Source organism: Meriones unguiculatus, chromosome 1 (genome assembly GCF_030254825.1).
Source record: "Meriones unguiculatus strain TT.TT164.6M chromosome 1, Bangor_MerUng_6.1, whole genome shotgun sequence".
Taxonomy (NCBI): domain Eukaryota; kingdom Metazoa; phylum Chordata; class Mammalia; order Rodentia; family Muridae; genus Meriones; species Meriones unguiculatus.
Window position 1 is genome coordinate 139,659,812 of NC_083349.1, and position 27,959 is coordinate 139,687,770.

Below are 27,959 nucleotides of genomic sequence, written 5' to 3' on the forward strand. Positions count from 1 at the left end.
TCCCTCTCTCATCTCCTCCCATGCAAGTTTTCTAAGTGGTTGGATTTGTGTGTGTGTGTGATCAGGCATTAGAAACTCAAGTGATTTTTTTTTTTTTTGCTTTTGTTTGTTTTCATAGGGAACTATTTTAAAACATTAAAAAAAATCTTTTAGTCCTAAAGACAACATACTCACATGCTCATATGTTAAAGCAAGATAAGTTGAATTTGAGTGTTTTAAAGGTTTAAACGATACTGAAATGTCATTAGAAATGGAAAACTTTCTCTTAACACATGGTAGTTATAAAGATGCTTTTACCTGATTAGAATGACTGACTGCTGCAAGTTCAAATGTGCCCTTTCAGTGGATCTAATCATATGTTCTCCCTTCCGTTTAGTTATCCACCCAACCCTTCAGTAAAATGTGGGTGCATGCTATGCTGGTTAGTGTGTTAGTGTGTTTTCATTTCACTCTACAAGTCACTTTATTTTTAAAACTGGAAAATTAAAAAAAAAAGATATTTGTTATGGTCTTGCAGCTACCCTAAGCCTTTTTTCTTTTTTTGGGGGGCCTGTTCCCAGTCCTTCCCTTCCTTCCTTCCTTCCTTCCTTCTTTCTTTCTTTCTTTCTTTCTTTCTTTCTTTCTTTCTTTCTCTCTCTCTCTCTCTCTCTCTCTCTCTCTCTCTCTTAATTTAAGAAGCACTTGGAAATGTGGATTTTCTTTTCTATATCTGTGTCCCCTGAGTGCTTCTCAGAACTGACTTGGTTCCTCCCATTGCTCCCCATGTAGATTTTGCCTGCAGAAGAGCAACGAGTTTAAAATGTTTTATATGGAACACTGACAGCATGAAGCATCCCAATTTAGGTCAGTGGAAGAAATCAAGTTTAAGAATTCTCATATTTTTTTTTTAGTGCCTGTGGACACTCATCATAGCTGAGATTTTTTTTAATGTATAGTGTATTTTTATATATGAATCAAAAAAAATTGTAGATGCGATTCCATATGGACCCTTTCGAGCTCCATAGGTGGATCCTCCCTTGTCTGTGTCGCTGACTGATCACCTGTTTGAGGCAGGCAGTCAGAAAGACATGGACTTGACCACAAGTGAAATTCAGTCATTGCTTGCGATGTTCTTAGTGGATTAAGTCAAGTAGGAAGATGCTGTACAGCAGATCTGATTTGCAATAAAGGAATATGTAGTGGTCTGTGGGTGTGCTGAGGAGAGAATGCTTAATTCTGTCTGTACCACAGGAGTAACTGAAATGTTATCTAGTCTTTTATGATGTTTGGAATAAAATGTTCCTGTAGGGTAGTGAAGAAACAGGTGGACAAGAAATATTCCAAACCTACTGTCTTTTCAGTGTAGTTTTGCAATTCAAAAGTATAAGAACAAAATGTGCCTTTTGCTCTTACCTCATTATGAGCATTATAAAGGCTGCACCGTGTAGACGAGAAACATTTTCATACTTGATTCAAGGGGGAAAATTGGTGAAGATAGAAAGTTGCCATGGCTACATGAAGATCCAGCTTCCCCCTTTCTTCTATAGCAAGTTGCTGTCTAAGTTCATTTGTATAAAGATCTTTAAATCCATCATCCTATTATCTGACTTTAGAGCGCCTTACTGTAAAATTCAGCCTTTATGCAGTTCTAATTGAAGGTTTCATAACCCCAGAGAATTGTTGGGTTTTACTATACACGTCTCTAATACGCAACCTTTCTTTTTCACGTGGGAAATAGTTATTTTCCAGCCTCTCAAACCCAGTTATCCGAGCTTGTTTGTAGCCTTTTTAGGAAGCGGATATTTCAAATATTTATAATTAAAGTACGTACCTGTCTATTGAATAAAATAAGATAATTCTTGTTTTGCATAAAGAAACAAAACAGACACTGGTTCATAAGACACGTTGTAAATATGGAAAGAAAACCCTTTCTCCTATGCTGCAAATTACTGACTGGATTAGATGATATTTGAGATCTTTAAATTTGTGTGATCCATGATACTAGATTGTGAATAAAAGTGCTTTAAGGTGTTTGATAATTGTCTTAGGTTCTAACTCATTTATCTAAGTTTGACCTTTGAACTCTTTATTTGATCATGTTTGTATTCAGCACTTTTATCCCACACCATTAACAAATTAGGATCAGTGAATTTCACTCATAATGGGCTTTAAAGGCTATAAAATTAGTTGTCTGTCGTTATTCCAAATTAATTGTCTATCATCCTTGATAGTCCAGTGCATGCTCATAACGACATGATAGTAAATGAAAGAGACCATCACATCATCAAATGAAGGCCGACTAGCCACCCAGGAGCAGACACCTGGGTTTAGGTGCCTTGTTCTGAACACAACCATGGATTCAGGTCTTTCATTTTCTCTCCAACTGTTTCTCAACCACCTCGGTCCACTTTGTTGCAAACTGTGACTGAAATTGCATCATTCCCCTGCCTGTTGTGTCAGGCAGGTGTGTGGTCCACTCTACAGGCTCATGGGGTTGGTGGTTGGTTTCCCTCTGATCCTAACCCTGATGAAAGCCGGGAGGCATTGTGGAAGAAGGACAATAGTGAGAAAGCTGGCTGGTCCCTGGTGGTAATCTTGCTCAGCATTTCTGACAACCTGGCTTACTCCCCGAGCTTTAGCCTCAGACAGAAAGTGAATTTCAGTCTAAATCTTCGTGTTTCCATATGTTTTGTTAATACTGTATGGTTCTGGGGCCTTTGTGAGTGAAGAGCTGCCATTATGAGAAAGTCTTCTTCTTAGAGGTAGCTGTAGAGGGGGAGGGATGCAGCCAGAGCTAGGGAGGATTCTAGGGAGGATTCTCACTGGTGCTGCGATTTCTGGATCATCACAGATTATCCAAATGTTTGCATTCTGAAAAGAATTCTTATGTGTATTTATTTTTAATTATAGTTTTTGCTCAGCCAAGCACTAATTGTATATTATATGTGAAAATGATTTTTGAACATAGTTAGCAGAAAACATGACATCCTAAGCCACAGACTTTCTTTTGTGCTTGGGTTACTTGTCTGGGCGTCTATCCATGCCCTGGGAAATCTAATTCACATCAGAACTGTGCTTTGTTTAGTATTGTCTCAGAATCTGTGAATATTGGTTTCTTTGCATCCCTTTTTAGGTCTCCTCTATCCTTCCCTTATTTAGCGTTTATATAGTGCTAAGTGCATTCCTCTTTAGGGGAAAGAGCTCATTTCTGGGCTGTGTTTAACACTGACTCATTTTGACTAAAGGGCTGTGATCCCACATTTCAAATTAGGTGACTGAGCTGAGATCTTGCTTGATGTTGTAATTGAACTACATATATAGACCTGTATGTGGAAGATGCTCTTTGTTAAATTACAAACACACTAGTCACAGAAGATTATGAAAATATGCATATTTAAGAAGGAGAAGACTTTGTGACCCCCTAATTTGCATAATGAATTACCTACAGGCTTTATAATCATATGATTTTCACAATAACCTTAAATACATTCAAAACTGTTTCAATGTAGTCCTTTGTGAAGCCATAATATAAGATGTTTGAATAGATTCTGAGGGGGTGTATACTGAAATTTCATCATACTCATATTCTTAGCCCATTTACTTACATGTTTAATATGTTTTCCAAGCTATACTATAGATATAGTTTTGGTAGAATCACAATCTTTTAATCTTTAAAATGATTTTTAGTACCTGGACAAATACAGATTTCTGGAAGCTGTGTGTGTGTGTGTGTAAGACTGTGTGTGTGTGTGTGTTCATGTGTGCGCTAAAGACCGAACTTCTGCCTCTGTCCATATGAGGCAATTGATCATTTAATTACATCCTTAACCCTGGAGATTATTTTTAACTATGATAATAAGAAATCATATATATGTATTTTTTATTGATATGGCATGACAAATGCTTTCTTCTGAAAATGTGTGCATGTGCTGGAGTACTCTGTTTTTGCTCAGAAAATCCTGAAAGTCATTTGTTAAAGTTGTGCACTAGTTTCTAACTTTTTCTAGTTTTCTTATCTAAGGATGTTCTGGTTAAATATAAATTTATATTTTAATACTCACAAAAGTCATAGAAAAGGTCTCTCCAGATATGTTTTCTTAACATTTAACTTTTAGGCTGCCTTCTTGTTGTTCATTCCCAGTTTGTTTGATTAGTAAGAAGGGTCGATCTGTGACAGGCACCACAGTCTTGCCTATCAGGAGGTTCCTTTGAAGACTGGATATCATTTTTTGGCACACTGTTTTCACTGAGTAACAGGAAAAAGGCTCCTATCCTACCTTGTAGCATCATGATTTGGAAATACGTGGCTGGTGCAAATCTACTTTCAATTATCCTTCATTTATGATGAAAGCAATTTAAAATTTGATAATTCAAGCAATTTAAAACTTTTACTCATTGGAAGACAGCCAAAATGTCTCATCTTTGTATTTTCTAGCCTTTGAGTTCTCTGAAGACTGGGTGTTTGTCAGGTAAGGTTAAAACAAGAATAATAATATTAACAATAACAACAACAACAATAATAAAATAGAGGAATTCTAGCTTCATTTTATTTTATAGCCATACATACAACATTATTGTTTACAACGATAGGTGTAATAAGAATTTGTGCATCCCTGCTCCCCAAAGTTTTAATCTCTCTTGATTTTGATGGGGAAAGACTTCCATTTTATCAGCTATTTCATAATAGGGGATAGCCAAAAGCTAGCCTCAATTTTTTTTTCCTCTTTGATAAACTCAGTTGGAAGAAACAGGAAACATTGGTGCACACACACAGGCACACACACACACACACACACACACACACACACACACACACACAGCCTGCTAAGGCATTTAATGTTGTTTATGAACATCGTGACATGAAAGGGGAAAATTTTGTGGGAGCCCCACCTGTGGACAAAGAACTAACTGTGGGCAACACAGGAATACTGAGACCAAAGAAATAAATGTCCTTGCTAGGGACGAGCCCTCTCATGGCTATCCAATGCCAAGTGATCATCCGGCAATCATATACTTATTTGCTGAGTCAAATCAAACAAACAAACAAAACCATAGGAATATCATTGTTATTGCTGAAACTTGAGAATATAAAATGTGTTTTGAAAGGAAGTCAAATGATGACCAGACCTTGTGGTCAGATCCTTTTGTCAGATGCTACACGGACAATTGCAGGCCTACATTTTCAGGTGGTCATGGCCAGCTCTTGACCAGCGCGAGGTCAGTGGCAGGCGTGCTCTTATGTTTCTCTGCCTGAGGGAGTGGATCGTACAGATGTGGTCTGTGTTCTTACTTCTTTATAATGATCATGGAACAGTTTGCATTTTAATTTCAAAATTGTGCCAACTTTCCCTCATTTTCCATGGTTTTGCCATTGTACTCTTGACGATTTGCTTAAAGCAGCTTTGCTGTATTTTTGTCCAGGGACTACAAGAAGTGTTTTAAAATAGAACAAGAGAAACTCAACTGAAGGCTTGAGAAAAGCTTCCTGAATCACAGGTTAGAGTTTCAAGAGTAATCTTTTAAGTGAGGCACAGATGCAGCTTTCATGGCTGTGTACTTGTTTGTACATCTTACTGTGCAGACATTCCTCTCTGCACTGATTGTGCCTCTTATCCTTACATTGGGATATGCTCATGCTAGGTTACCTAGTGCCATTTTGATGTTATCCCCCCCTTTTTTTATTTATGGTATTAGTGACTGAACCCAGGGTCTTGTGAATGGTCTCTATCACAGATGAAACATTGAAAATGTCTCAAAGAGTACACAGAGTTATTTTCTGATACTTTCTGGGTCTATCAAACTTTATTATTTGTTTATTTCACTCATGGACGTTAAAGGCACTATAAGCAATTTAAATCCTTCCTCAAAGCTGAGCATGAATTTCTAAACCTTAGCAGAGAAAACGTGTCCTTTAAAACAAGGCCATACATTTGCACCCACTTTACTTAGAAGCCTGGTCCTCATCTCATGTGTGGATCAAGCGAAAGATAGAAGACAAATCAACTCTTTAGAGTATGGACTTAGTGAAGTGCCCTTAAACAATTTGAAATCTCACTTCAGAGCACTTTACATCACAGAAAGTTCTAGACTATTCAGTAGCAGCTTCAGTGTCGGGTATTAAACATGCTGAAGTACTATTTAAATTTTGCTTTTGATTGATGAGAAGAACTTTTTCCTTGATCATCACATAACCCGACATCCTAAATCCTTTCAGTTTGGTTCACCTAACTGTACTCTTGCATGTGAGCAAATCCGTTTATCTTGTAAAGCACAGTTATTTCATTTGTGACATTTCCCTACAGCAGACAACCCATCTTCCTCAGTGAAGAGTGGCTCACTCTTCACTGGCAAATGCTGGGCCACTGAGATGGCTCCCCAGGGGAAGATACCCGCCGCCAAGCCTGGCGACCTGAGATTGATCTGTGAGGCACACACGGTGAAAGGAGAGGCCCGGGTCTCAGGAGCTGTCCTCTAACCACCCACACGTGCTCGGAGGCATGGGCCCCAAACCCAAATAAAAATACAGAGAATAAGCATATACACATTATATTTAGATGATGAGATATGTACTTATTTCATAAATATATGAAATATATATTCGCTGTGTCTCAGTTCATGAGCACAAACCATGCCTTTCTTCTTTATACAGTGATGTTAATTAAGCATTACCTCAAAAAAACTTAATTGGGGAAGAAAAATTAATGGTTTATTACGTAGCAGTGAATACATTAAATGATGATGAATGTTGCTTATAAAATTTTGGCTTTAGTTCTTTACTTAGTAATTCCTTATTTATAGGTGCCCTATAATAAATGGAGGTTGAGATCTTCGTTTATGACAGGTCGCCATTGTCTTTATAGAATAGTCAAAACTTTCAGAAACAATGTGCTTACTGCTTTTTTTTTTTTTGCTTTCTTATATTCCTGCTAGAATATTAGCCCTTCAATAGTTTCCTATTTTTTTGTCTTTTATTTTCTAAGTATAATTAAATGTATTTATTATTTATTTGCTTAGTATGTATGTGTGTGAACACATACTCACATGTGTGGAAGTGTACATGCCATGGCACATATGTAGAAGTGAGAGGAAAGCTTGTATGAGAGAGCTCTCACTTTCCATTATTGGGGCCCAGGATTGAACTCAGGTCAAAAGTCTTGGCAATAAGTGCCCTTCCCAACTGAGCCATCTTGCTGGCCCTTGTTTGGTGTGCCTCAGATTTAACTAAGATAGCATGTGGCAGTGTGACTCAGTGTCTACCACACGAGTGAATGAATGGCTACCATTTTTCTTAATTATACAGTATGGTGATAAACATTTTTTAAAGTGTTCTGCCAGGCAGTCATTTTACCTGCTGCTCTCACTCTTACAGTACGGATGAGTGGGTGCTGAATGGGATACAAGCTTAGCAACTGAGACATCAGTATGTATGTATTTTATTTCAGGACACTACAAAACTAGAACAAAACCCACATGAAAATACCATCACGCAAGGAGATAATTAAATTCACACTGTTGAAAAACAATCTTTAAAAACTTTCAACCCTATCTCTCCTGTGTAAGATCTTCAGTAAATACACTTGCAGAAACCAAAGGAAATAATGTTTGCTTGTTTATCTTTTTCAGTGAAGGTACAGTTTTCAGTTGATTTTTATATTCATGGTAACAGCATTGCGATGGAGAATAGGCATGTGGATTCTTCATTTGTAGCCTTTTACTTTGACAACACAGGGAATGGTGGAAATTGGGACATTAACAGTGCTCTTAATGTCTGGAAGTGCTGAAAGATTTTTTTTAAAGTAATGGAAAGTGCTGTGACAACAGCAAAAGGTAGTATGCAGATAACTGAAGGCAGACGATGAGAAAGGCCATGTTGAAGACTGGCTTGATGCGGCTGGAGGCCAGGGCAGGCTTGTTCCAGCTCATAGTGGTCAAATGGAAATAATGGGTGCGTGAAGACCCGTGACGCTGCTGCGTTAGTGAAGCACGCCTTAGAACAGAGAGGAGCCAGAGAGAGACGTGAAAGAGAGTGAGCTTCACAGAGAAAAAACGCCACACAAGCCCTGGGAGGGAAAACCTTCGATGCGAATTCAAATGCTTCCTCCTGTGTGGAGGACGGGGTAAATATTGTTGGCGTTAACTTCCAGCTGACTCTGCACATAGGAAATGAGTAAAGCGTACTTCAAAGTGTAAGCTGTCTGTGCTAGATGCTGTAATACTATCAGCAGAGCTGAAATTATTGCAGTGAATCACAATCACAGCTTTGTAATGGGCAGCTGAGTGTTTCAAATAAATCTTTGGGAGTTCATGATTATCCAACAAAATTATTGCTCACCAGATCTGAAATAACAAATCTGTGGCCTTGACATTTAATCAGAACATGAAAACACATTTATTGAATCTCATATTTGAGATTATTACTGCAGTGGTACCCCAATTAAAGCATGAAGATTTAAAAATTCCATTGAGACAGTAAAGTGTAAAATGCTTGTTATTAATGCACAGATTCTTTTAGTCATCGCTTTATGTTTAGTTGCCTTTTCTCGAATATGCTTAGTTTGAGCATATTTGTATAGGCCTATACATATACATACTTGTATATGTATATTAGCATAGTATATTATGTATATGTATATCAGCACTTCAACCTTCTTGCTCCTTTAGCTCTTAAAAAGAAAGTGGGTAGTTCTATGTATGTAGGCATGTATATATATAGGCCTACATACATAGAACTACCCAGTTTCTTTTTAAAAGCTAAAGGAGCAAGAAGGTTGAAGTGCTAATATTCCTCTGAATGATCAGTTGAAAACAAACTGTTTAACAATAAAGTACAGAAAAGGTATTTGTACCTGTTACAGGGCTCATATATAGCATGAGGTAGTGTCACATATTGGCATAATTTAAATGATTAGACATAAAATAAAAATACAGCTTCACACTCTGACTTATCCAGATGGGTAGAAAAGTTAGGTGAAGGAGAGAAGAAAGAGAGGAGACAGGAATCTGTGCTTCTATCACTCTTCCTCACATCCTAAAGAGGAATTCCAAGTGTTGTCTATTCATGAGCCTCTGCAAATCACCTCGAAGCTTAACTGTCTCTTCTCTGATTTAATAGAAACTTTGATTGTTTTCTCGGATTTACATCCAGAGTAATTGTTTTTGCATTTTAATATAGAAGGAAGTAGATTGAATAAATGCATAACATATTAGAAATGCTATTAAGCAAGCGATTCTGGGTGGTACTATTGAATGAATGTTTTCTTTTACTCGTCTGAGCAAAACACAAATTTCTCCAATTATTTTTAAATTGATTGTTCTTTATTGCTGCTCCAGAAAAAGTGGGGGGAATTCCATTTATGTGTTGAGTCCGTTTCTTTTGTCTGGTACAATGGCCCAGTCCACAACACTTGCCACGCCATCCAGGTATCCCTCTCTGCAGGTCTGTAAGGGCAATTTCCAGCTGCACCCAGCATGGGGATTATTTTTTCGCACACGCTTTAATTCCTGTTTATTGTAGTGTTATTTCTAGTGCCCAGGTCTGTTCCAGCAGATGGGTTTTCCTAATCTTTGGCCTGTTGCGTTTGTAACTGAAAACATGTTCTCTCCAGGCACTCCCACTAGGGAGTCACTGACAAGCCCCTCAGCACCATGGTAGAGGAGAGAGAAGACACATCTGTGCTGGTCAGACCAGCAAGTGATGAGATCAAAAAAGTTGTCATAACTGTCGGTGGGTCAGGAGAACAGGGCTTCGTGTGGTGGCGGAGGCCTGTCGCCTCAGCTCACCGAGGGCACCTCCTCCTGGGGCTTTAGAGCAAGATCTTGTGTCAGACAGACAGATGGAAAGGAAAATAGCAAAGAAAACTGACAAAAGCAAGCAAGAAGTGTACCACTTAGGCCTGGACTGGTCCAGATACATTGCCTCCTGGTCTTGGGGGCTTTGTATGACCAATGGGTCAGGAATGAGTGCTCTGCTTTACTTAGCATGAAGATGCTAAGATGAAGAGGCTTCCTTTGCCGTGTGCTGATGCTGCTGTGACGTGTACTAAGGTCCTGTGAAGCACGCGTGCATGCATGCGTGTATGTGTGTGTAATCGTGAGGTCAAGAATGCTTCCTAGAAAATATGATGTCATCCTTGTTCTCATTTTGACCTATGAAAATAAACTAGCCTTTGCTGGTACATGGAGTACTGAGCCATAGCAGTCTTTGTGGGGAGTGTTGAACAGGGTTCAGTACATGTGGTAGTAGAATTACCGTAGCTAACAGAGCTGTGTTGTTCAAGTAGGGATGGCATAGGCAGCGTTTTCATCATGTTCCCGTCACACAGGCAAGTAGTATTTTGATAGACCTTTATTTCTTCTTTTTTCCTTTCCCATAAATACGTGTTACAGATAATATAAATGAAAAAGACAAAAAAAAAAAAAAAGCAGGCCCATTTTAGAGCTATAAAAAATTAGGCGTCCTGTCAGGAGAGTTGTCTCCCTAGGGTGGGAGAAACAATGAAAAGCATGCTGTATTTGCTTCTTCAAAGGTACTCCAGGAGGCACTTTCCAACAGCAAGCTAAATAGCATGCGGCAGTTGCCACAGCAACCCATTTTTGTGATTTGCAGAATAAGCAAGCAAAGCTGATGCAAATTGTCAGTCAATGAATTGTGTTCTCATGGTGGCTGGTAACACATGTAGCCGTGTTTGGTCAATTTACGAACATTTGTGATGCCTCATTCTCACTTACTGCACATGTCCTGCCATGTATTAATAGTTTGTCTGTCAGCTGTGTAATGTGAGTTTCATATAGGATGTTAACTGGAATAAGTAGGCGCCAGATATGTAGAAATGCTATTACTGCAAATTGAAGGTTATTTGACATCCATTTGACAATTCTTCAGCATATTGGTATATCAATTCTTAAGTTTCTTATGGAAGACTCAAGTGAATTTTCACGGACAATTAAAAGAATTTTAAGTGAGTATTTTTTAATAATCTACAGGGGTAGAAACATTTTTCTCTCAAGGAGACCTATGCTGCAGAAATGGGCCTGGCTCTGGACTGGTTGCTCCTGAAATGTCACAGGTTCTCCTGTGCTCTGTGCAGTCTAGCAAGCGGGCCCACAAATTGCACCCAGGTCTGTCTTCAAATTCTCCCTTGCTTTTACATGTATGAGGCAGTCTCTCTCTCCCTCTCTCTCTTCTTTGTTTTCATCTTTATCTAAATGTCTGGGAAGTCATGACCTTCACAGTTTGAATCAATTTTGCTCATGATCTCATGGAATGAGAACCTACTTATTTCTAAACATATTTAAAATTAGAATAAGTGAAGCATACAGCTTCCCAGGAATGCACAAATGTCTTATCTCCATGTTCCCTTGGTAAGAACTCCATTCGTCAGCCCTTCTAACAACTTGATACTTCCCTTCATTTCGAAGTCTATCTTAGCACTTTTTCCTAAAGCCAGAAACAGAGCAGACTAAATAATGGAGGAATGGCAAGACTTTTGTGTTGCTTAGCATGGTTTCTCATGACTGTTGACAACTGTACTCAGTAATTTCATTTCTACTCTCCCTTCCTTTCTTATAACTGATATGGTGATAGCATAAGCTCACTAAATCGAAATATATAAACTGGAATCGAGAACAGAGGCGAGGACATTGCTTAACAAAACATCAAAAGAAGATGATAAAATAAACAGTCAATCCCTAAGATGATATTGACTTATGAATAACTGAGCTATGGTTATGGAATCAAGACATAAAGGGTACTGAGGAAATAAAATTATATGGCTATTATCTCTTCTCCACTTGGGGTTTCATAACTGGCAGTTTTGAAAAAAAAAAAAAGGCTGAATCCATGCACATAAGGAGGTGGTCCCTTTATAGGGGGTCATTTGTCTAGCAAAGCAGACTTACAGAAAGATTGTGCGGGTATAAATGTGACCCAGAGATAGCTGGGATCTGAGGATGAAATGGCACTTTGGTCTCAAGCATACCTTCCAGGGCTGCTGCTGAGCTGGGCCCCTCTTGGGTCCATACTCGCCCCTAAATTTTATTAGATGGTGAACACAAATCTTTTACTTTTCTCTTTTGCTCTCTTGTGTTCTCAGAACACGATTCAACAGAAGTAGCCTAGGAGTCCAGGGGTTCAGGAGTCAAATAGACTCTGGTTTCCCTGCCTTTACATGTCTCTGTCTCTGTAACTGATAAAGGATGAGGAATAATGATGCTCATCTCACAGGATTATTGCAAAAATTAAATATCTTAAGTGTTCAGCACAGATTCATCCCAAAGCACGAAGCCATCGCTCATGCCAGTGATTATCAGAATGACACTGTTTCTGTCATTCTGCTGCTTTGTTGGAACCCTTTCGACTTTACCTTTAGCTTAGTGGTGGAATACCTATTATATGCATATTCTGTATAAATTCAAGCAGTTTTCACAGATTAAAAACTATTTACTTGGCCTACAGTAGAACAACAAAGGCCCAATCTTTTGGCTATTTACTGCTTAGGATTTTTTTTTTTTTTCAGTATTTCACTAGAGCTTCTGAGATGTTACTCTCAGAATTCCTGAAACTCTACACTTAAATAAAATTGTGAAGGGAGTTTGAGATATATCAGCACCAATAAAAGTATTTGAGTCTATTTGCCATGATACATATGCCACTTACCATATGCACTGAATATGAGTGAATCCATGCTCATTAACCAAAATAAAATGCCATTTTCCAATGAATGACCAAGTAGTGTCTTGTCTTAGAATATGTCTTCTTCAAAGATACATAAAAGTCACTTCCAAGTAAAACCAGGAGGCACATTTTGCCTGTAGTTAGGTGTGATGCTATGGAATGGGAAGGCTCCTGCCCATGTGACGTTATAGCTGAGCGTGTTAGTTAGTGCCTCTGCTGCACTGTGCAGGAAGAGCTGTGCTAGCCCAGGAGAAGGCTTCCCATTCTAGATTGGGAAAATTACTTATGGGACACATTTAAACGTAGAATTGACTGCCTCTTTTCCAGATATTCAAAGTATAGAAAAATAATAGAAAGTCGGCAGGGTTTTCCAAACTGAGTCGTTTTTTTCAGGAGTGAAATGATGTTAGGAGCATTGTTCTCTTATGCAACTTGTAAGATGTTTATGCTCAAGAAAACTAGTTATTTTAAATCCAACTTTTGTTCTCTAAAATATGGTAGAACTCTTAGACGTTCATAAATCCTTCTGCAATTCATGATCCTTTTAGTGCATAGTACACCTGGCTGTACAGATCAATAAATAAATTTAAGTGGAAATTTTTAATTAGTTGAAGTAAACTAAATTTTCATTATTCATGAAATAAGATTGGAATGCTCAAATTATCCCATGTGGCAAAATTTACTAATTATTATGTAAGATCTCTGCTGACACACTGAAGCCTCATGTCAGAAATGCCTTTGAGAAGTGCGTCCACTGGGAGAAACATTAGCCTTTTGTTAAAACCATCACTGGTTCGGAACACTCTCATTCTTCTTCAGAATATGGCTTGTGCAGTCTATCTAAAGGCTGAAGTCAAGCCCCTGCCACTGAATGACTTTGGAAAGGTGTTTATCTAGGTGGAGGCCCAGCTTCCTCAGGGAGAGATGAGGCCTGTATAGAGTTCCATCAGGGTTCAGGATACAGTGTTGCTGAATCAGTATTGGCCAGCCTCTCTCTTCCTTTCCACCCTCTACTATTGTAAATAACTATAAGAAGTAGCAGGAAATACGCTATTTAAAGCTTTAAATTAAAAATTATTCATGCTGAACAGACAAGATAACTTGGGTTGGGGGTAAAGAAGCCTGCTACCAAACCTGAAGGCCGCGTGATGGAAGGAGAGAGCCTGTTGGTTCCAACAGGTCTTTATTTGACTTCCACCTGCATGGATTTATGCCGCCCCCCACTTACATGCACCCAGAGACACAATAAAAAAATAAATAAGTACAATAACTTTAATATATACATATCCTTTATGTAATTTTAGTTAGGTGGTGATGATACATTAGACTATTTTTATTGTTTCCGAATTGAACATTTTTGATAATTAAATTTTTTTCATTTGTCTAACTAGTTATGATTTAAAATATGTTTCTATTTTTATAAGGCATTGTATGTGGCTATACATCCTCTTCCTAGTTGCTGGAGATAGCCTCAGTTAAAAAAAGATTGTGAGATTCAGTTTTCCTCCTTCTACCAAGTGGAGTTTAGGGGTTCAATTCAGGGGGTCAGGCTTGGTGGCAAGTGCGTGTCTTCACTGTTGAAACTACCCTCAGAAATGCTTTTACATTAATTTCTCAGTTAGCTTTTCCATGTAGGACAGAGAAGCTGAGGACTCCCCTCCTAGCTTTTGCTGAAGGGTCACAGTGGGAAACTCAGTTTACCAAAATCCAGCGTAAATAATTTCTGATGAAGTTCTAGGTTTGGCTTTGCTTGTGCTTTGAAAACCAAATGACAGCCTCCATCAATTAACTCCACAGAGCTAGAAGGTCATTGATCCTGGGGATGATCAATAAATTTCATTGAAGCTGGTGCTCCTGCTTCAATGATGTTATTCAGACTTAAAAAAAAAAAACCTGCCTTTGTTTAAAAGAAAATGCAAGAGGACAGAGGGCCAACAGATTGAGATTAAATCCTTCGTGGGATTATTGTCGATCTATATTGAAATTTGAGACTTGAGAGCTAAGTTTTGCATTCTGTGCCACCATGCCTCCGGTGATGAAGCACGTTGATTTTGACTCCTACTTACAAAATGTGAAGGAAGATAACTTCGGGAAGTGAGTTATAAAACTCAGTCCAATGGGTATCAACAGTTATCTAGAGCTAGGTAAACCACTATTCTTCAGGCAGAAAAAGGACATATGAATGAGTGCAGCAAAGCGCTTCGTATTTGAATGTGGTATGAAGTGATGATTGGTGTTGGAGTTTAGTGACCAACGTGACTCCAAGGAGGGTCATTTAGACTTAATCACATCAACGAGAGGCACAGTTGACCTATGCAGAACAAATGTGTGTTTTGTAGAGCCATGCTGACTTAGGCTCCTATTCTTGTTTTGTCTTTAATTTTTGTATTGCGTTTCTTTTCTGAGCCTTGTCTTATTCATTTATATAAAGGAATTAATAATGGTGTTTTATGTGGCTGTTGTGAGCATTGAGGACTTTGCTGCAGTGTTTGTCACATGAAGCGCATTGTTGATAAATGAGAACTGCTAATCCACCGTTGCTGGAGTCAATAGAGTACCGTCCAGGAGAAGGGACACAGTTGGGACTTGCAGGTTTCCTGCTTATATAATTCATGCCACAGTAGTTATTTTAATTCTCCATTTCTTTGACCATTTTGTTCCATAATAGCACAGTGTAAATGAAAAATGGGACTTTGAAATGAAAGTGGAATTTGCTTGCTCCTTAAAAACAAAGTAACTGATTAAGGAAATGGTACTTTGGCAACAGCTTCACTGATTCTAAAGCCGTGGCTGACTGTCACCTGTGGCATCCTTTGAGGAGGGAAAGATCATTAAAATGTGTGGCAGGCAGAGGAATAAACATGAATGATCTTCTTGGGAAGCCAATGCATTCAGCTGCTCACACAGCAGATTATCTTGTTGGATGAATAAAATCTAAGCTCATATCTTATAATGACATTTTATGTATTTTTCATGGAAAAGTTAGGATGACCAGAGCTCCCCAGGTTTATGTGTGCTTTGAGTATATTTCTGTTCCACGTGTGGTCTCATGTGGTTTTGCTCTCTCCATCCTACTGCCCCTTCTCTTTGGCGATGGAGTCTTGGAAGCTGGACCTTTTCCTTACTCTATATTTTTGCTCTCAGGGCTTTAGGCACCTGCAGTATGAGGCCATCGCTCCCTTGCCCTTTGTAAGAATTAGAATGCCATCTTCTCGCTCTGTAGTGAAGTGATTCCCTACAACTGCTGAGTCTCCAGCAAAGGTCACTGAGCTCCCCTGTGTGCTGCAGGTGCTGGACAGTCTGCCGAACATACTTAGCACTCAGCGTTTCTGAGACTCACTCTTGATAAGAATAGAATGAAGTAGAGCCCACAGACACCGAGCAAGCTCAGACAGGCCAGGATTTCTTAGGCATCTAAATGTGGTGATAAGGAGTATAAATATTCTAAAGTTATGAACACATGTGAGTCATATGGGGACAATATGTCTGCTTTGAATATGTTTTGATTTTTTGTTTTTCTTTTCTTTTTTATTTTTTTTATTTTTGTTTTGTTTTTATTTCCTTAACTAAAGTAAACTTACAGGTTTTTGACAGTGTAATTTAAAAGCCTTAATTTTTTTTTCTTGTCATGAGACTGTAGGGTGTTATAGAAAAATTACTTTAGGGAATGACTCTACTAAACTAGTTTAGCTTTCTTTATTAATTTAGTGGTCTTAGGAAAGGTGTATAAGCCTAAATCCATCTTCTTTACCATAGTGAATATGAAGCCCCTTATGCATTTTCTACAGCCAAAACATCCAGCAATTTCATTTTATTCATGCCTGCCTTGAATCTGAGCCTTTCTGAGGCTCTGGCCTAGCCAGGCGCACTTGTGAGCAAGGTTATAGGAGCACCAGGCCCAGAGTCCTGCTTTGTACAGCAGAAAAACTCTGCTCCCCTTCCTGGTTCCACAGAGACGTGGGTCCTGATGGTTTCAGCCCCTAGGAAGGGGACTGGTTACTGATGCAAAGCTCTTCATTGTCATAGAGGGTCTGCTCATGTGGAAGTCAAAGTCATGAAGACCAGACTTCCCTGAGTGGAGCTGCTGTGAGCTATGAGTGCTCCCCCTGCTGGGAGAACATCTTGACAGCACACATACGCACTTTTTTTTTTTTAATGTGGGGTTATTTTCATTCATTTAAAAGACTATAATACTTTTAAAAGTAATATGTATGTTATATATATATATATGTATATGTATATATATATATATCATAGGTTCTTAAACTAAGAAATATTTTGTCCCCTAATTTTGTTGGAATTTTAGCTTTCTTATTTTGCAAATTGAGCAGTTTACATTAGATTTTTGAATTGTTGTGTGTCAATTTCTTCTCATGGTTTACTAGCCAGGAAGGAGATACCAAAGGAGTACCTTCCCTGTTCTCACTGGTGGGTCTTCTAGTGATCTGAGAACTTGTGTCGTAGTCCTTGGTAACTAGAAAAGCCCCTGGATGGCCTGTTACTGGCTACATCCAGGTTTGGAGGCCGTCCCACTCATGTGACTATCTCAGTGCTGATGTCAGACGTGTGTGGAAGGGTCAGGGTAGAGCGCCTTAGAGTCATTCTTTCTAAAGACTGGTAATACATTTTAATTATGTAAGACAAGTCATGTGTTTTGATCAAGTCCTCCCCCTTTCCTACCTCTCATCCGCCTCCTACCACATGGGAATGCATCAGTTTTCTTGAAGTGCTGTGACCCTTAACAGGCTGTCAGAACTCCACCGGAAGGCCCTCCCCATTTAACACAGGCATGGCACTTCTAATCTAATTTCAGTTAAGAAATGTAGAGCTTTAGTCTGCAGAAAGCCATGGAGATCTACTGTGATAACATGTGAAAAGCGTAGGACTAGGAAGGGTCGGGTCTGTAAGAGGAGATAGTGAAGGAGAAGTTTGGCTTCTGGAGTTTCAGATGTGGCAGTGCGGGCTGCTCCACTGCCGCCTGCTCATCCCAGCCCCGGCTCCTCCCATGTCTGTATTGCTCTTACCTAATAAGACCTCACTTGAAGATGACGGTTATGATGCCTGGCCGTCAGGCTGCTCCAGTGTGGAAAGGTGCTTCGTGCACAACAGTTTTAAACATCCACAGCCTCTGTGTTTTTAAGCATTTTTAGTATTCTTTATTTCCCAAAAGTTCGGGGGTCTGTTAACTACTACTACATTAAACTCTGGGGAACATTTCAGAAACAGAGGGAAGTTTTACAAAATAAAAAATGAGCCATCAAAGTAGAGAAATGGCATTGCTTATAAGAGCTCTCACTCTTAACGTGAAAACAGTAGTTCAGAATTTGGAAGAAGGGGTAGATTGTTTCCTCCTGGCATGTACGAGCTGGGCGTGAGGTGTGAGGACAGTCTTAAGCATCTTGAAATCTTTGAAGCAGAATAATATGGACTTAAGAAAATGTGCAGCTTATAATTAACAAGCGCATGTCTGGGCAGAGGATAGCGGCATTCTTCCTGAGAACTTGAACAGCTGGGGAGCACTCTGCACTGCCTGACTCACCTTCCACTACAGTGGCCTGTGTATAAATGGAAACTGGGGCTTTGAAATGTCTGCGCCGTACACTTGAAATAATCACTGCATGGTGACTGCCGTGTCTACAATACTTCATTATCCGAATAAGCAACTTTTAAATGCTGTATGCGCTGCATCTCTCTGTGAGACATAGGAGGCCAACTTGGAATAATGGAATGAAAATAAAAAAGGTTTTTTTGCCCTAGAACTCTCCAGTAAATAGCTGAGCAAATTCAAAATCTAATGATTTTATTTCATTATAATTATAAAAATGTTAAACTCTCTGGGCCTCTTCACCTATCAAATGAACATATTAGATGAATTGCTTTTTATTCTAATATGCTATTAGGCTATGAAGATACCATGTTTCATTCTCCCATGCTAAAGCTGTGTAATTTTGTAAAATACTTAACAGTCTCTTTAGAAAAAAATAGTCCTTCCTTATGGTCTAAAGATGAATGGATGTGTTAGCAAACAGGTATGTACAAACGTCACAATTATGCACTCTACCAAGTGAATGTTAAGTTTTCCTCACTAAACTTGCACTGATTGACTTCCAAACAGTATCGTTGGAGACCTTCTACTCCTTCCATCAAGTAAAAGGAAACATTCCTACTGTCCAAGTTACTTTTCTCATCCATTGTTAAGGTCTACTTTTCCATACTAGAATTTGATTTCCCTTTGCATTGTGACCAAGGCTCAGAAGCCATGAGGCTCCTGTCCCAGACACCGCTTTACCACCAGAGCTGGGATTCTGTGCTGTCCCATGTACACATGGCACCTAGCCAAGTTTTCCTACGTGTTTCTTGAATAGCCAGTGTTAGAGCTTCGTGTTGGCAGTGTGGACAAGTTGTGTTTCTGTGTTTAGTGATCATTGCTGTGTTTACTTTCCTACGCCAAGGAAGCAGTTCATTAATAGCTCAACACTCAAAACCAAAGCCTTGTAGACTATGTCAGTGGCCCACACACATGAAGTGTTTCTTAAGACAGGTTCAAACCATATGCTTTTACACTGAATTATTCTTTGGGGACATGTTTACTTGGGCTTGAGGTAGTGGCACATTTTTGGGCCATGCTGGTAGCTTCCTTTTAATGATCTTCAGATCCATCAGCCTAGCATTAACACTTAATTTAAAAAAATCTTAGGTCACCATCCTTTCTGATCAACCTTGTCAGCTCCTAGTGAGCATTAATGTTATGTTAAACAGTAAATTGACGCCAGAGTGAGAGAAACAAAGAGTAAGGAGAAATTGCAACTTCAAACTGTTTAAGGGAAGAAGCAGGAAGTGTAGAAAATAGCAACAAAGAATCAATGATTTGTAAACTGATCATCTTTTTCATCATTCCTAAATTGCCTCCCAAGAAAGCAACGTAATACACTTTATTAAACAACAGCAGCGGGAACTACAGCCTCCTAAGAAAAATTCCACCTCCTCACCAGCGTTCTAACTCAGCCCTTTGCCTTTGACAAACAGCACCCTGCAAAGATGGCCCTTAGTGGCCTGCCTTGCCACAAAGCTGTCATTTCAAACACTGCTTCATGACTGGTGAGCGTATGGGTGCTCAAGTCTTCCCGAGATCCCAGCACAGGTGGGCGACCGTATCACCAAACTCACTGGCACACAGTGACACCACCCAGGGCCTGGACTGCCAGCATTTCTCAGATCTGAGATGGTACTGCTAATACACCAATTATCTATTAGAGCTTTTCTCAGGTTACAGAATGAATCCACTGCTCTTAGCTGTTACTGATGGTGATTTAAAATTAGGCTGGGTAAGATGTAAGGGTGCATCTGTTCAGTAATGAAAAGTTTCCCGGGAAAGGGTCTGGTGACAGCTGAAATCCATACTGCAGTGCTCCACTAGAAAGGCGTTTGACATGGGGATCTGTCTGTGCATCCTCTCCCGGCCTCCTCTCTCACTCAGGAAGTTAGGTACTGCCTCAAAATAACGGCTCCAATCTGTTCCAACAGCAGCACTTCTAATGACTAGAAGAAAAGCAAATGCAACAGCTTTCCTCGCTGTGATAAATCATTGTGTTTTTCCTATGGATTGCATGTGGCGTTGGAGGCAGTGTAAGCCGGCTGCCAATAATGCTAGCTAATGCTTCAGCTCCTTTCATTTTTCACTCCAAGCCGGAACCCTTTCCTGAAACTTGTTCATTTCACAGAGGGAAAATCGAAGGCAGGGCAGATTGTCAGGCTGCTCTACTGTTGTCGTTTACAAAGGTCGCAGGAATTAATTGACTTCTTAGGTTACATAGTGTAAACTACTCTTTTTTTTTTTTTTTGACACATTTATGGGAAGGTGGGAGGATCTAAGTGGCTGCTTATTGTCTTTCAGTTCTGGTGTCTGGTAAGAACTAGGAAACCAGCAAGTCTCAAATCACAGTTTGGGAAGAGAATGAGCACCCAGTTTCCAAGCAGCTGACTCCGTTAACTGTGTGTTGGACTGAGAGAGGAGAGGAGGGCTCCAGCAGATGAAATATAAATGCTGGGATTGTTTTAATGTCTCCACAGGACCCATTAGCAGGGGCAGTGAAGGTCTCCACAGCCATCCTCAATTGGTGTCGCTCTGAAAGCATATTCTAAGTAGCTGGCTTCCACTTACAAGACTGGAAGTAAAAAAAAAAAAAAATCAGTCCACGGAGTATTCCGTGAATCATCACTACATGGATGCTCAGAGCTGACTGACAGTAATTCTGTCTCAAAGGCGTTGCTTCTGGAACTGAAGATGGGGAGCCCAGGACACACTGTTTTCCTGACAGACACTAAATTTTTACTTTCCTTTTTATTTCTCACACTGTCTCCTTTTCCCTAAACTAGGAAGATTCTCACTCGTGTTCATCGCCTGCTTTCACTAAAATTAGAGGCACTGGAACAAGGACATATTGTTAAAAATGAATAAATTAGAGCGGAGTTAACACCATCCAGCTCTGTAAGAGCAAAGGGGATGTTACCGTTGGGCTGAACAGACAATCTCTGTAAACAGGAGCTGCACTCTGGAGCCTCCTATGTGATCCTGTTAATTACCAGCAAGACCAGAACTCTGCTTCCTAGATCCTCTCACCTAGCATGGTGGCTTCTTCGGCTGCATTAGCAATCAGACGTTTGCACCCGTCCCTTCAGCCTGGCGAGGGGATGGGGTGTTATTAAAGGGAAGGCATTTACCACCATCGGTAAGATGTAGCCTGGCAGAAATTCAATAACTGATACGTTCATTCTGCTACTCTGCCTGGTGCCCTTCACTCCGACACAACAGCATCCACCTTAATCTCCGTCCCCTGGGGCAGGGGGAGAAAAACACTGGCCTCGGAACAGGGAACAGGAGTGATCTGCTTTGCATTTCAAGAACCGTAGAAAAAAAAATAATAAAAATAAGGACCCCCAGTCTTCCGTCTCCCTCTCATCCATCCCTGTCTCTCTGCTCTCTCTCTCTCTCCTTGCTTCTCTCTCGTTTTTTTTTTCTTTTCCCCCTCAGTTCCTTTCTCTCTCCCTCCTATTTCTCCTCCCCCAGAACTGCTTTTTCTCTCCCACTCACATCCTCTGATGGGCATTCAAGCTAGTAAATCGCCTGGTTGAGAATCCCACGAACACAGCAAGGCACACACAGAGCCGGAGGGGTTTGCATGCTCACTCAGAAGTGAAACGCCAAGGAAAATGCCCTTAGAATTCAGACACTGGGGAAACATCAAAGAACTGCAGTGCAAAAACACAGGCACCAGCCAGACGCGAACTAGAGAACGTCTACATGCATAGGTGTATTTTAAACTTACCTTAAGGTAGCAGATGCAGGGCCAGCCCTCCTCCGGCATCCCTGCTCGCTCAGTCCCTGGGCTGAAGAATCACATGGCTGTCGCCTTGCCCCAGTATAAATAGGTGCATATGTGTGTGATAAAGTGTGCACAGTTAAATACTATAGATATGCACGCATGCAACGAATGGGATCTCTCTCTCTCTCTCTCTCTCTCTCTCTCTTTTTCTCCTAAAACACGAAGAGGCAGGAGCCTGCGGCCAGGATGCCTTATTTCGTCTGCGACTGTCTCCGGCGCAGGCTGAGGCTCTCAGCCGAGCGAGGACGGACCCTGCTGGCCGGCCGTATTTCTCCTGGTTTCCATGGTGGTTAGGCGCGCATCGTCCACCAGATCGCTTGTCACACTGACATGGTGCTGCCTGCTCGGCGGTCATTAATAACCGAGCGCCCTCCGCTCCCCAGAGAGCAGCCAATGGCCTCGGCCCGCCGGCTGGAGCGCTCGCAGCTGCTGCAGCCTGGTTGGCTGGCGCCGCCTGTCTGTCCTATGACAGCCCTGCCTGGGTACAAACAGACAGCCGGGCTTGCGGTTCTCCCTGGAATCGCCTCCTCCCCCCCCTTTTTTTTCTCCTTTTGGAAGAATGTGCAGCAATTTTCAACAAGTTTTCCCATTTGGGGTGTTATCAGTCATTTGGAGAAACTGTTCTCTCTTTTTCTCTCTCTCTGAGAGCAAACAGGAAACGCTTATGAAGAAGGATTTCCTGAATATTAAAAGCACTTGGTAGCGACTCAGACTCCCTCTCTGTGAAGTTTAACAGGGCTTTATGTTTAAGGAGAGCAGCCTGCAGCTTTTCTGTGTGGTGTTTGCGTCCCCGCAGGTCCTGCTTAAAGTAGCCTGTGTGCTTGCGGTTAGTGGCACCCTCTCTCCCTCTCTCTCTCTCTCCCTCTCTTTCCCTCTGTTTTTCTCCCTCCCCCTCTCCCGTTCTCCTCTCTCTCTCTCTCTCCTCTCTATCCTCTCCCTCTCTCCCTCCCTCTCCCTCTCCCTTTCTTCCCCCCTTCTTCTTTCCTACCTTTCTTCCATTTTTTGGTTGATGTTTTGGGGCTTTGTGACTTTTAAGTTTGTTTCTTTGCTTAGGTTTTAAAATGGCATTTCTTATCTGCACTGACCAGACTTTTAAATTACAACAAATATTTGCTTCTCCAGAAGTCACAGCAATGGTATATAAGGGCAAGCAGTGACAAAGTAGACTTTTCCGATTATGACTGTTTGTTTTTATGTGGTACAGTAAATCCTAAAGCACACATGGGCTATTCATGTGCATTGCTTGTGTGTGCATCCGTATATATGCGTGCGCACATACCTGTGTGTGCTTCAGGTGTGTGATTTATTACTCAGCGATGCTTTCCCACTACAATGAATTGAACACTTAAAGTGATTTCTTTCCATCTGTAAAGCGATCAACGCTGAATGGCTGTTTAAGTAGGAAAATATTCTAGATAGGCATTGTATGTAAAATAATTTGAATATTTAGGCTAGAAACCGTAGCCGCATAGTAATGTGCTCAGCTCAAGAACGCCTGTGGTGGGTATGTTTGACAGGCGGTATCCTGGAGAAACTTCCTGAGAGGAGTGGACCGTGGGATCAGTTTTCAACAGGTCAAAAGCTGCCTTGTCGGAGTGTGGCCCTTGCTTTGAGAGACTGCCCTCTAGTGGAGAAAAAGGAAATGGCATTTATTAGATTTACTTCTGGCGATGGGGTGGGGGCGGGGGGGGGCGGTAACAGCAAAACGCAAAAGCATTAGGACCTAATTTTTTTTGCCTACCAAACGTTTCCATGTTGTACTTTTCTTTACAAAGAGGAGTGCGAGTGCTTTAGCTATTTGTTTTACTGACTAAGCGGTTGATTGAGACTGGGCCTTGAGCTTCTGTCTAGACACTTTCAATGCTGACATGGCAGGGATTCCTCAGAATATTTTTATTTTAATAAATACTCATGGACCCAGCCTGTTTGATAAGAACGAGTTCTAAACAAAAGTGGCTTCTTTTGTTGGCCCAACGATGCTTGCTTCGGAATGTTAAGCTCTTACCGGCACTAACAGGCACTTCTGCGTCCACTCACAGTTGGAGGACTCCGGGTGTTGGGCTGTTGCTCTGGAGTGCATCTCATTAGTAGGGTTTATTTATACACAGAGCAGAAGTGTGCTGTAATCGTAACAACTATTTGAAAAAAAATTTCTTTTGTAGTATCCTGATAGTTATTTTGATTGATTGGCATTAATTACGTAATAAACAAAACCAGTAATCAGTTAATTCTTATAATCTATTGATTAGAATATGCTCCCATAATGAATGTAAGTTATGAGGCTCAAACAGATCCATGACAAAATCATTTTTTAAAAATAATATTGAAAAACTACTAACCACATGTAATACTTAAAATCGATTGTATTCATAAGTTAATGGAAATGTTTTCATAATTAATTAGGATTGAATACTATTTCAAAAGCTGTCTTATATATAATAATTTCCTAGAAAATTGTTTTTACAAAGGGACTGCTGTATTTTTAAATGTAAGAAATGAAATTGCTCTTTTAATGTAGGCATGTGGTAAATCAAAAGTATATTGTGCTTGTCCTAAAGTATAACATAGGGCATTGCAAAGGAGATTTTGTTAGAGAGAGGAATCACTCTGGCCATGAATGAAGATGAGAGCTTTTTGGCTGTAGTTTTCCTCCTGCTGTAAAAAAAAAATCAACAGTTTAGAATCACAGTTTGTGGAACTTCTTAATAGGGACAGCAGTCATTCTCTGAAATATCTGTGAAGGAACACTGAATGAGGACACCCACGTGTAGACGGCTAAGGATTTTAGGGCATTGGACAGCCTAAAACTGCTTGTGCTCATTAGAAAAGAACCATGATATCATACTCCAACCAAGTAGCATGCATGGAGATAACCTAGAACCTCTGCACAGATGTAGCCCATGGCAGTTCAGTGTCCAAGTGGGTTTCATAGTAATGGGAAGAGGGACTGCCTCTGACATGAACTGATTGGCCTGCTCTTTAATTACCTCTCCCTGAGGGGGGAAGCACCCTTAGCAGGCCACAGAGGAAGACAATGCAGCCACTCCTGATGAGATCTGATAGACCAGGATCAGAAGGAAGGGGAGAAAGACCTCCCCTATCAGTGGAGTTGGGGAGGGGCATGTGTGGAGAAGGGGAAGGAAAGGTGGGATGGGGAGGGGAGGAGGAAGGAGTTTATGGGGGGATACAAAGTGAATAAAGTGTAATTAAAAAAAATTTCAAAAATATATTTAAAAAAAAGAACCATGATATCATGGAGCTTGAATGTTTCAGAACAGCAGTTCTCAACCTGTGGGCCACAACCCAAGTGGGGGTTGTGACCCTTTCACAGGGGTTCCACAGGTGATCCTGCATATCAGATGTTTGCCTTATTACGATTCGTAACAGTAGCAAAATGACAGCTATGAAGTAGCAACAGAACTCACTCTGTGGGTGTGGGCCATCACAACATGAGGAGCCCTAAGGCGTTAGGAAGGCTGAGAACTGCTGCTCTGATTTGTTGCAATGGTACAGAGCCGGGTAGGAGAGCAGCTTGTTGCTCCGTGACCTGAGCGCTGTGTTAAGGACCGTTTCTGGTAAGTGTCATCCAAAGACTGGAGCATAAGGAGCCTCTGGCATACCATTTTCCTCCTCGATTCTTCTGAAGATTAAAGCATCCGGTACCTACACAGAATCTAGAAACATTCATAAAACACAACAAAGCTGACGCCTGAGCTTCATTTTTGTCATTCTTATCACTGTGGCCATGGCCAGGGACGCTAGATGCTATTTTTTCCTCATCCTCTTTCCCCATCAGCACCGTCATTATTTTGTTGTAGATTCCCCCTTGCTTGTGACGGTCTTTCCGCTTCCTACTCCATTCCTGGACTTTTTATGTCTGCCGATTCTTCAGTGGGTTGTGTCAGCTGTGATTCACTCACACGTAAGACCTCTTCTTGACACGGAGGCATATTTTATTTCTTAAGCAACTTGGCACTTCTCTCATAATTATTTGTATAATTTTGCCTTTTCTCCATTTTGATTTGTAATGTTCTGGGGGGGGAGTTAATATGCCTTAGTATGTCTTTAAGCTTCTTACGTAAGAGAGTAAAACAGAGAAAACATTTGTTGAATGTTAGCTTAGTCTGGGTTGGTTTTAAGTAGCTGGGTTGTTTGTAAGTTTAAATGTTATAAGCCTCTTCATAAAAGACAGAGATTTTTGTCTCCATTGAACAGTTTAGAAAGGTCAAAAGGTGCTTATTTGCCCAGTGTCCCCAAACTATTAAATGAAGGGGCCAAAATTTAGACTACGTTCGGTTTGCTTACACAGCCAGTGATCATTCTGCTGTCCAGGGCACTCAATATTCATTTGTAAAATAAATGAGTGCTTGAATGAGAGCTTTGCCAGCCAATTCAATGTCGTCAGCAACAAGGGAAGGCAAAAATAAATTACTATTTTTAAAAAAGAAATCGATTTTATACATTGGACAGTGGATGCTTTTGTATTGTTATGTTGTTCAGTGTTGGTGACAGAATTTTATTGCTGCCATGATTTGAAAAATAACGCTAAAAGAAATGCAGGTGCCTAGTCAGAAATATGTGCTGATCAATCCAGTGAACTACGTCCCCACGAATAAATGGCTGATGATGGCGGGCTGACACCGTGCCTTGGAACATCTCCGGTGATTGGCTCTGCTGTAGGCTAAGGCTGATCAGGATGCTTTCTACCTGGAAACGTGGGTTAAGACTAGGCACATTTGTCCATTATTTCAGTGTTGGTTTAAATCATGTTGGACCACGGTTTTCAGTTTTCTTCTCAAAGGAGATTTAGCTTGTAGAATTGTAGGCAAAATATAAGCTTTTTTTTTCCTTCTCCATGTGATAAGTTCTGATCTGTTCAAAACCAGCAAAGCCCTTTGTTAGGGAGAGACCATGCAAGAGGGCATCCAGCAGGTGCCAATTCAGATTCATACAGAGACAGGCCAAACAATGAGGTTCTGCACATAGCTCTTACTTTCCATTAGGGTTATTACTTCATTTGAAGAAAGTTTATCACTGAGATTTACAACCCGAAGCAGGCAAGCCATGAGACGTCAGGGGACCGATGCTCACTTCTTGTTCTGTTCGCAAATTCCGCGCCACCTTTCTGCTTGTGTCTTCATTTGGGCCCCAGGGCTTCTTCCTTCTTCCGTATCTGCCTGTCTTAGATCTTTTCTTTCAGAAGACTGACTCCTTCCCTAGCTATGCATAAAACATTCTTATGAACAGCAAAGCGCCTAGCTGCTGTCCTCTGCAGGGCAGCAAGCATGTGCCCTCTGTGTACACGGCATAATCCACAGTTGTCAGCACAGCAGGTTCCTGTGCATCATGGCACCAGCTGAAATGCCAGCTTCTCTGAGACTGAAGCAGGAGGTTTGCAGGAACCCACGAGTTTTGGCCCAGCCTGTGTAATATGCTGGGATCTTTGTCTTAAAATAAAGTAAAATGAAACAAAATATAAGCCCATAGCTTTTTTTTTTTTAAAGTTGTGCAGAAGTAACTGAAATATAAGCATACTGAAAGGCTAAAAATAAAATCAATGGAATAATTGGGTGGCGTTTCTTTTTTGTATGTTTTTTTTAAATGTCTTCAACTTTTGTGCAGTTGATAAATATTGTTCTTCTATGTACAAATAATAACTATTATTTAAAAATAATTCATGACTTCTTTAGAGTTTCTTTGTTTCATACAACCCTAATGCTCCTAACAGGGTTCAGTTGTATCCACATGCAATCAGTCACATTAACAGCAAACACAGCAAGAATGACTATTCTTTGAACATGTACATTGCTAAGAGTCATGTGATTTTCATGAACTGTGCCTTCGTTATATTCCCTGTTAGAACACAGGGTCAGTAGGTGGGGAGATGGCCGGGTTGGTTAGGTGTTTGTGCTGCATGATTGAGG

The 27,959-nt window shown here is 40.5% G+C and overlaps 2 protein-coding genes across 4 annotated transcripts in view; one reads left to right on the forward strand and one right to left on the reverse strand.

Moving 5' to 3' along the window:
* The window catches only part of Lrrn3 (leucine rich repeat neuronal 3), a 30,883-nt gene extending 8,476 nt beyond the window's left edge, over window positions 1-22,407 (reverse strand). For both annotated transcript variants that reach the window (XM_021650919.2, XM_021650918.2), the window contains exon 1: window positions 21,979-22,407. The gene's annotated coding sequence lies outside the window, so the exon portion shown is untranslated. The remainder of the gene's footprint in view (window positions 1-21,978) is intronic.
* Window positions 1-27,959, forward strand: part of Immp2l (inner mitochondrial membrane peptidase subunit 2) — an 829,626-nt gene that overhangs the window by 384,728 nt on the left and 416,939 nt on the right. The window lies entirely within an intron of this gene.